The sequence below is a fragment of the Chaetura pelagica genome, unplaced genomic scaffold (assembly GCF_000747805.2).
Source record: "Chaetura pelagica isolate M959 unplaced genomic scaffold, ChaPel_1.0 scaffold114, whole genome shotgun sequence".
Lineage (NCBI taxonomy): Eukaryota > Metazoa > Chordata > Aves > Apodiformes > Apodidae > Chaetura > Chaetura pelagica.
Genome location: NW_009952968.1, coordinates 505,568 through 515,508, shown reverse-complemented (window position 1 = coordinate 515,508; position 9,941 = coordinate 505,568).

The window sequence follows — 9,941 nt, the reverse complement described above, 5'->3', positions numbered from 1 at the left end:
TTGATGAACCTACTTCTCAGCCTTGCAAAAACAGCTCTGCTGGGCTGGGCATGATGGGGGTTCTCTCTGCACAACACACAGCAGGTGGGCTCTGGCCATGTGCACTAGGGCTGCAGTGCTTCTGCAAAGCTCTTGTGTTGTGACTGTGGGCTGCAGAGGTATCTCAACGTGCTGAGGCCTGGGTTCATTTCACCAGCCATCAATCCAGCCCAGGGGAGCTAAGCTGCATTAAGAGATCCCCCTTGTGCTTCAGAGGCAGCTAGAGAACATCACTACATCTGTAAACAGGGAAATCCTCATCTTAGAGGGCTCTGGGGCCCAGACACAGCTGCACATGGTCCATCATTCAGGCAGAGTTTATTTACTTAGAAAAGCAGCCAAACAGCCAACTCTCTCCTTTCATTCCTTCCACTCCCTGAGTCACCCAAACCCACTGAGCCCCAACACACCATGAGGCTCCCAGGGCTTTGAGCAGAGCCACCAAAAGCTCCGTTACCACCCGAGCAGGCTGGCTCCTGCCTGATAAGCCAGTTTGCAAACACTGCCTGTGACAGGAGACCAAGATGAAGACATCACTGGCAGCATTTTGCCTGGGGCCCCATCCAGCTGTCTCCACTGCCAGGAGGGGGTGACCCATCCACAGAGCAGCTCCTTGAAGTCATTCTCTCCCACCAAGTCTTCTCCTCCCCACCATTACCTGGGGAAAGCCAGCACAACAGCATTTCCCAGCTGCAGGATTTGCTCCCAAAGGCACCCGCAAATGGTGCCTTCAGTGCCTCACTGCTCACAGGGAGTTGGCTGGGGAGCATGACCAGCTGTGCCCAACACCTTTGTCCTGAGTAAATGACCATGGAGAAAACCAGAGGGCTGATGCTTGTTGAGCTGGGTGACACCGGTGGGAAAAGGCTCAGGAAAGGCAGGAAGGAAACAACTCACCCAGCTTGGTCCCTCTTGTTGAACCTGGCTTGGGAGCACCCTAATACTGCAGATAACCAGGAGTTCACATGCTCAGCAAAGCCTCTACCCTGACGTCAAGGTCCTCCAGTGGAGACCTGTGTGGTCCAGAGCAGGGATGAATGTGGATGCAGGAACCTTCACTTAAACGAGAGAAACTTGGCATTAGTGATGAACATCTTCCAGAAGAACTGTGATGGGAAAGGAGGACACACCCCACTTCTTGCAGCTGGGGGTTTTCTCTCCATTCCCTTTCATGCCTAGCAGAGGGGCAAGAGCAGCCCTGGGGGTGGTGGGTGCCCAGGCTGCTGATGCTGGAGTGGGGCACCCCCTGGACACAGAGAGAGCAACTGGGAATAGCTCCCAAATTAACCAGAGAGGGGGCTGAGCTCCTGTCTTGGAGGTATTTAAAGATTTTTCTGGGCTGATGTCTTCACCTCCTCATCCACCCCAGCAGCACCCACCAGGTTTTACCCAAAGAGTCCTAGTATAGCTCCTCCTGCAGCAGCAGGGCTGTGTTGCCCTTCCAAATGCTTCTATCCACCCAGGATGCCCCTGCCAACACACACCCTCTGCCCCAGTTTCCAAATCAAACGTTTGAATTTCAGGCAGGGTGAATTGTTTCAAATGGAGGGGAATAAAAAAAAACAAACAACCAACATGCAGAAAGTGGAAATTCTCTTTCTCTTCCCAGAAATTAGCACGAGCCACTTCCTTACTCCCTAAAGCCCTTTAGAGATTAACTGGAAAATGAAACATTTGGCCTTTTTGTGACTTCTCCTTCTTTTTTCCTTTCATCTTTTTTCTGTGACAAAATTAGGAGAAGAAAACATTGAAACCATTGGAAATCATTTACAAAAGGGAAGAAACCTGCATTTCTCAACTACAACACAAGCAAGATTCATATTCTTTTTTAGCATCTTCCCTCTTTACCTTCTTACTCCTAGAACTGAGCAGATTTCTTGAGAGGATTCAGGAGGAGAAAACTGGATTCCAGCGGTCCCAGCTCGTTGTGCTCTAGAGAAGTTGCCAAATCTTACTGATACTTGAAACCTAAGTGCTAGCACTGGAACTAAGCTGGTGGTGGAAATTAAGTGGGCTTATATGTGCTTGTACCTTTTTGTGTTCACTTTCATGGCATCAGGGTTCAATAACATGCTGAACCATCACTGTTGGGCTTGTAAATCTCTAATGGAGACAGGAAATTCTTCCAGGCTGAGGAGAGCAGCAAACCCACGTGATGGGCTGCAGCAAAGCTGCATCACTGGGATTTGTTCATTCAACTTCCAACCAAGGACAAAGTGCAGTTTCAGATTAAGCTTCCCCTGAGCAACTTCCATGACAAAATCTGAGATAATCATGGATCTGTTTGTGGATGCTCTGCCAGCAAGGGAGGATGCATTCATGAACAGCAGGTTCTGTTCCCACTGCTGTCGGCAGTTTATTCAGATGGCCAGAGGATACCAGCTTGGGAACCTTAGAATGGTTTGGGTTGGAAGGGACTGTAAAGATCACCTAGTCCCAACCCCCCTGCAGTGACACCTCCCACCAGACCAGGTTGCTCCAAGCTCCATCCAATCTGGCCCAGGGATTGGGTAGGCACAGCTTCTCTGGGCAACCTGTGTCAGTATCCCACCAGCCTCCTTGCATGCCCCAGACCCACAGAGAGAGAACACAGAATGTGATGGTTGCATGTAGCTCAACGTGCTTTAGAGGTGCTCTTTAAGTGGCCTCCAAGCACCTTCAAATCAAACGCACCTAAATACCAAACGGATTTCAACCTAATTCCAGAGGTAACACCACCTACTCACATGCCAAAGCAGGGAGCAGACAGCTTGCTAATTAACATGTCTCCTTCATGAATATTACACTTCCCAAGGAGGAATTTGGTGCTCAAATGAAGGCTGCTGCAAGTCAGCCAAGCTCAGCTGAGCAGAGGGGATGCTGGTATTGCTGCCATCCCTCCAGCAGGGCTGGTGCCAAAGCCAGCCCCTGGTTTTCACACCCACCGGGTGAGTTGGTGGGTGACACCTCTAAAACACACCCACAGCTCACAGCCACCTCACAGGGGACACAGTGGTGGCAGTGTCTGGGCAGGGAAACACAGTAAGCCACAGGGCATTTGTGGTCCTCAACCTCTGTGACGTTTGACAGTACCTGGGGCCTGACCTTTTTTAACCTACACCCAAACCCTTCCCTAAAACCTTCTGGGAGCTGCCTCGGGCTGTGATGCCCCACTGGTGTTTGCCCTCAATGATGCCACAAGCAGCTGCCCCAGGCAGTTCCCAACAGTCCCATCCAGGCCCAGGAATTCCACAGCCCAGGGAAGGGTCAGCACAGCCAAGAAGAGCCTGCTTTGCCAGCCCGAGTGGAGCCAGGCAGGCAGGTTTCCCTTGGCCAGGGCTCCCAAGGCTCTCTTGTGACATGGTGTTACCTCTGTCTCTATTTGTTTCCTTTGATGTTACCCCATGAGACTGAGCGAGGAGAGACCAAAGAAACCTCACCAAGATGCATCTGGTCTTCTTGGAAAGCACAAAGTGCCTCAGTGCTTTCCCCACCCCAGCTTCCACTTCAGTCCAGCTCAGAAGCCTGGTTGTTCAAAACCCACGTTGCAACCTGAATCCCACTGGTCTTGTGTATGGTTTAGATATTTAAGGAGAAATTGTGCTCCTAAACTCCTCCAGGAATCTCACTTTACTAGTTGTAATTGAACCAAGCAAGGAAAGCCAGGTCTGACCACATTAAAAGGGTTCCTGCTTTAACCAAAGTGCTGGAACTGCTGCGCTGGGGTTGAAGTTCTTGTCATTTTGTCTGCCTGCAAACTCGACTGCCTTCCTGACAGTGCTGGGAAAGCAACCAACCAACCATCCGGTTAACAACAACCACCAACAGTGCCATCATGGCCTCATTTGTTAGAGGCTTCCAGAGAAACCAAGCAGACACCCTTGGACACATGCTCTGGAGGAGACAATGTCAGGACGTTGCAGAAGCACCATCTGCCAAGATGTGTAGCCCCCAGGATCAGCTGCAGCCCCTGTCCTAACAGCACAACACATGCTAAAAGCTTAGCTGCTCATGCCTGACCCCAGAGGAGGTCAGCAGGTGTAAGCAGAGGGAACAGGGACCATGCAAGTCCTTTGGTCCAAAAGGATCCTTAGGTCACCTACTATGAGAGAGTGTGGCACCCTGACTGCTCCAGCAGAGAGGCAATAGGAGAATGATGGAAGGAGATCAGGGTGGACCAAAGGTTTGCAGAACCTTTCCATTTTCCTCCTGGATCAACCTGAAGGATGCTGGTAATGCTGCTGAGAGCTAACACAGCAGCTTTGTCCTCCAAGCTGGACGTGGCAAGAGAGCAAGCTTGGTCTCATCTCCATCACTGACCAAACCGAACACAGTCCTGCCCAGCTCTGTCTCTTAGATCAGATTCCAGGGCTGTGCAAGAGCTCTCCCTGCAGCCTGGCAGTTGGCATTCAGCCCCTGACAAACAGCCATCCCAGCAGCAGACTTCCAGCTGAGACTGGATCCCACAGCAACCTTCAAAGCCACTTCTAAGAAAACACACAGTGCATGTTATTGCACCGTGGGACAGGTATAAACTTCAGAGACCTGCTCTGTAGCCCTTTCTGGATACCTACCCTTCAACTTTAGTTCCTACTACAAGTGTGCACTTGACAGAGCAAAAAAAACATCCCAGAAAACTCCCTCAGTCTCCATTAGCATTCCTAGCACTGCACGAGCTGCCTTTCCCCAGCCAAAATGCTCCTCTGCGGGTCATTGGAGCTCCTACCTCAGGAAACTCCTTTCCTACCCTGCCCGCCCAGGGAAGCAGCTGCAACCGGACCCTGTTACAGCCCCGCACGTGCTGTTGCCATGGAAATGGCCACGATGCCACTGGTGCCACCTGCAGGGACAGCAGCCAGACCCCCGGGGGCTGCTGGAGAACCCTCCTTGGCCAAGTCACTAAAAAACCCCACCGAGCAGCAGTAAAACCCTCTCAGACAAGGGACAGCTGCTCGAGCCCTCACAATAGCACCAACAGCACATTCACCAGGAGATCATTGGAGACCACTTGACATTCATCTTTGCAGTGATGTGGCTCTTGCCATGTCATTATCAATGCACCTGCTTAATTGGCTCCGCTGAAAAGTCAGTAATAATCCTTAGGCAAGCTAAGGGACAAACATTCCCCAAAGTTTCTTGTTCTTCAAATTACTTTTCTCAAGGATTTGGTCTCTTCAATGGTTTGTTTGGCCAGTCAAGTCAGCTCCATGAGGGCATGACATCAGCCACAGTGAGGAGACAGGGGAAAGTCCTTGGCAGTGAAGAACAGAACATTTCCCAGCTCAAAACATGCTCCTCCTCAATCTTGAACCTGCAAAGTGAAAGAAGAGGAATACATGGAAAGGTCTCACTGTCCTCCTCATCCCAGTGGAGCTGGCATTGCCTCAATCCCAATCCAGAACCCACCATGAAAGTAACAGCAGCCTGGGAGTGATGGGGGCATTTCTGCAGGGTCTGGAGGACAAGCTTAAATGGGGGTGAAAGTTCCTGGAGAAGAAACCATCCTCTCTTAAGCAGGATGGATTGGAACCCATCAGCTTACACTCCAGCTTGCCTGCTGAGAAAGGGCAGGTCTGCACATGCCCCTAATTCTTCTTTTAACCCCATGGCAGCCCTCACAGCTGCTGCTGGAAACAGGAGATGCTTCCAGCCAGATCCATTAAGGTTGTGCTCTCCTCCTCCTTCAGACCTGTGCTCAAGCCCCATCCTGCGGAGAAGCCCATATCCAAGGCACAGGCCATGATGAAAGAGACCACACACAATCCCACACCAGCCTTCCAGGGGAGCAGGTCGGAGCCTGAAGCTACTTTGTAAGCATGAAGAGATGCAGGGACAGAGCAGTCCTGCAAGTTAAAGTTACCAGGGTGTCAAGCAGGAGGGGCTATTGTGAAGGAAAGCAGAATAAAATCTGATTCACTGAAAACAGAGAGAAGACAAAGCTTCAGCTGTCATGTGTGGGACTTGAAGCAAAAATGCTCCTCTACGGCAGAATGAAGGAAGGAACGAAAAGGCACCACAGCACCAACCCGCCCACTGATGTCCAACTGCTCCCTCCTGTGGGGAGTGTCCCTGCTCCAAAGCCCTCGCCCTCGAGCAGCGGCGACGCAGGTGCCCGGAGGTGCAGCCGGCGCCACGTCACTGGGGTTGGCCTCTCTGTCTGGGCAGCAGGGCTTCCAGCAGCCTCCCATCCTGGAGCCAGCACCAGTTATCTTCCAGGCTGAGGTCTGGCAGGCGGGAACCACGGCAAAGGAGGATCCCACATCAAGCTCATGCCTCCCTGCTGCACCTCAGCTTGGGCTCCCAGACGGCAGGGCTGAGCACCCTGCTCCCAACCACAGATCTTCCAGTTTCTTTCATCCCAGACATGCAACACCAGGCAAACCTGGCAAGTGCTTCTCATTTGCCTTCAGAAGAGTTGAAAGAACCTGGCCAATATTTATAGCAGCAAATCAAGCTGGTAGGGCACGGGCTGCTTTGAGAAAAACAGCTGAGGCTTTTCTGAGCCCAAAATTATTTGTTATTCATCAAGTTGGATTCCTCCTTCCCCCTTCAATTTTATGTGGTTTTCTAAGATATGGATTTTTCTTTATGTTGAGGTTTCACTTAAGGATTAAGAAGAAGGACACAGAAAGGGAAAGCAGGAGAAAGAAGGATTAGAAAAATCCATCATTTTGCAAAAACAAACTTTGCCCTTGAAGCCTGCAGAGGAGACAACATCAACAAAAGGCAGGATGCACATTGTCCATGTACTACTTCTTATGAACTCCTCAACAGGTAGAGAACTCAGTTTACACCAACACCTCCACCAGAACCAAAATGATTTGGCTGATAGAAAAGTGTGTCCCAAAATGGCTGTAGAAAGAAGTCCACCACCACCTCCAGATCAGGAGGATGTTCTGGGAGGGCTGGAGGGGGGGGGCAGGAGAGTGGGCTTGGCTGATGCAAGGCTCCTGCTCCTGCTCAGAGTACCTGACTTCTCCATCAGCCACCCAGAGAAGGTCTGGCAAAGCCAGCTGACCACAGGGTCGTGAGAAAAAGACAAGATCTGCAACTGAATTACCATATGTATTTTCTCCAGGGCTTGCCCAGGAGTGAATCACAGCAGGAGAAGGCTTTGAGCAGGGTCTGGAACTGGGCAGATAAAAGCAGAGTTATTTGTGTGCATTTGCTTGAATTAGCCAGAGAGAAAAGTGCTCAATGCATCGACCCTGCTAAACAAACACTGCACCATAGAGGCTTATCCAGAAGAGACTTCCTGGGAAATGTTCCCCTTCATTTATCATCTGCTGAGGGAGGAAAAAGCACAAAGCAAGAACCAGCCACAGCCACAACTGTGGTGGCCAAGGGATGGGAGTGCCCACCTAAACCCCATGGTGGTTTCTGGATTTGTCCCTGCAGAGACAGACAGTGCCCAGCAGGGCTGGGAGCAGAACAACAGGAACAGCTCCTGTTAGGCCTTCAGCCTTTCCCTCAGAGAAAGCAGGCTCCTTGGTGCTCCTCCAAAACACAACTCCCTGAGTACATGAATATATAACATCAATGTAACACCAAGGAGGGAGACCAACATTACCTCTAAAACAGCAATAAGGCTCAAAGTTTTTGACATCTGATTGTGCTTATTACACCTTACACTTGCATCTCAAAACTACTTTGCACTGAGGGTGACCAATTACCCCCCACCCCCAAACATTTCAACTGGATCTGGAGTCAGCTGAAAAACAAAGGCACTTTTATGGCAAAAGATTTGCAGTGCTCTTCTGTCTGCATGTATCAAAGGTAGGGGGAACTCAGGAAAGACAACTAATCAGGGAATGCAACACCATCACTGTTTCCACCAAGGCACTTGCTCTGCCTGCCCCACGGCTCTGTCCCCCAGCACTGCTCACACACAGCCTGCCTGCAGCCAGGGCAGAGGGAGACTTCCATGTGTAACCTGAACTTTGAACACCTCCTTAACACCTGCAATGGGCATGACACACTTCCAAGAGCTGTCAGCCCTACCTGTTTCTCAAGCACTTACCAGTCTGCCTTTCTTTTCACCCCATCTCCATGGCTGATGGAGCATACGTGACCAGGGACGCTCAGCAGAGCTTCCAGGGACAGCAGCTCCTTCAGCCTGGGAGCTGAGAAACAATTTCATTGAGCTGGGTCATAATATTGAGTAACAGAAACTACTAGAGCTCAAACATCCACCCAAAATGAGTTTATATAGGAAGGCTGGATGGGTTTTGAGCAAAGCAGACACTTGCCCCAGACCAAGGCACCTGGAGAGGATGTGCTTGCTGCAGTGAAACCAGGCTCCTTCAGCAAGGGCTTAGACCAGCTGATAGCTTCCTAATGCTGCAGAGGATGTCTCCCAGAAAACTGGGTGCAGCTGGAGGGCCACAATCCTTTTACTTCATTCACCATATTCTCACTGCCATTTTCTGCTTCCCAGCAAGAAACCACATCCCCCCGAAACACGGTCTTGTGCTGATGAGAGAAGTAGTCTGCAGGGAGATAAAGGAGCACGATGGATCCACCCCTTCTCAGAGGTCTCCACTGAACCCACCAGGCAGCATCAAACCGTTAGGAGACAAAGAAGAACAGAGTAAGTCACAAAAACAGTGTAGAAAACAGCTTGTGGAGAGTCAACAAGGAAGGAGGTTTGGTGTGGGAGACAAGGAATCCTCTTGAGAAAGCACTCAAAGAGATGAGCCATAAGATGCATGGGAAATCAAACAGCACCCACAGCTCCACACCTGGGCTGTGACCCAACCAAAGGCATTTCAACACGGCCACAAAGCTGCTTCCTCAGCCAAGCAAAGACACTGGTGAGGGATGCAGGCAGCTGTGGAGACCTGTTTTTAAGATGCTGTTCTGCAGTCTCCGAAAAGATTGGCTCATCCTCAGCACCCCCTGTTTTGACTGACATTTCTGTCTCCTGAACTGTATCAGTGAAGAGGAGAACATCACCACAGCATGGACTTCTTGGAGCTTTCCAACACCTAGAGGTCCTTCAGCATTGCCTCTCCTTGTATTTGGCTTTCACAGCACCCCATTAATAGAAACATTATCCCTATTTATGGGAGGAAGAGGTCTAGGTATCCAGGACTCAGCTCACCAGCTCCAGACAGGGAGTCCAGAGCCAAACCAAACTCTCTCTGCACTGACATGTCTTCATCCAGGGCCCAAACACTGGGGCTCCTTCCAGAAGGCAAAGCCACAAGCATCCTACGGGATGGCCCAGCCAAAAGAAACAAGACAGGTGCTGCTCTTGGCTCAGCCTCTCCCTGCAGAAGCTGAGCTCCACACATGCTACAGAACTTCGCTGAGATACTGAAAAAGCCGTCGGATGGTTCAGCCATGCTGCACCTCCACTGCCAGCAGCACCTCATCCAGCTTAAACCAAACCTGTCTCCATGTCCAAACCGGAGGTCGCACCGTGGTCACAGGCAGGAGTTACACAGCCTCAAGCAAGTCACTCCACCTGCCAGTCAGTCAGGATCCCTGCCCATGAGAGGTGGTTTGAACATGGCTTCTCCTATCTCACCCTGACAAAGATCTCAAGGACACTTTCACAATGCTGCCATTACATGACACACCATCTACGTGATTGTTTTCATCAGACAAGAGTGCTGAGACACCTACCAGCAGGGATGGGGTGGAGCTCTGTGAAGGATTCCCTTCTAGAGAAGACGATAATTTCCAGCACTATCCAAGACTTCTGGGGGTAGGCTGACTCACTGGCAAACAGCCTCTCCTACCCACACCCTGGTTGCTTATCCCCTTCCATCCCAACACAGGCCACCCAAGGAACATGACACATTTCTGTGCTGCCCAAAGCACAAACTCCCATCTAAAAGGCAGGCAAACCAATCCATGCAGGGCCAGAGCAGCGTCCACTTGCAGAAGGGGGCAAAGGAGCTTTTCATTTAAAAAAA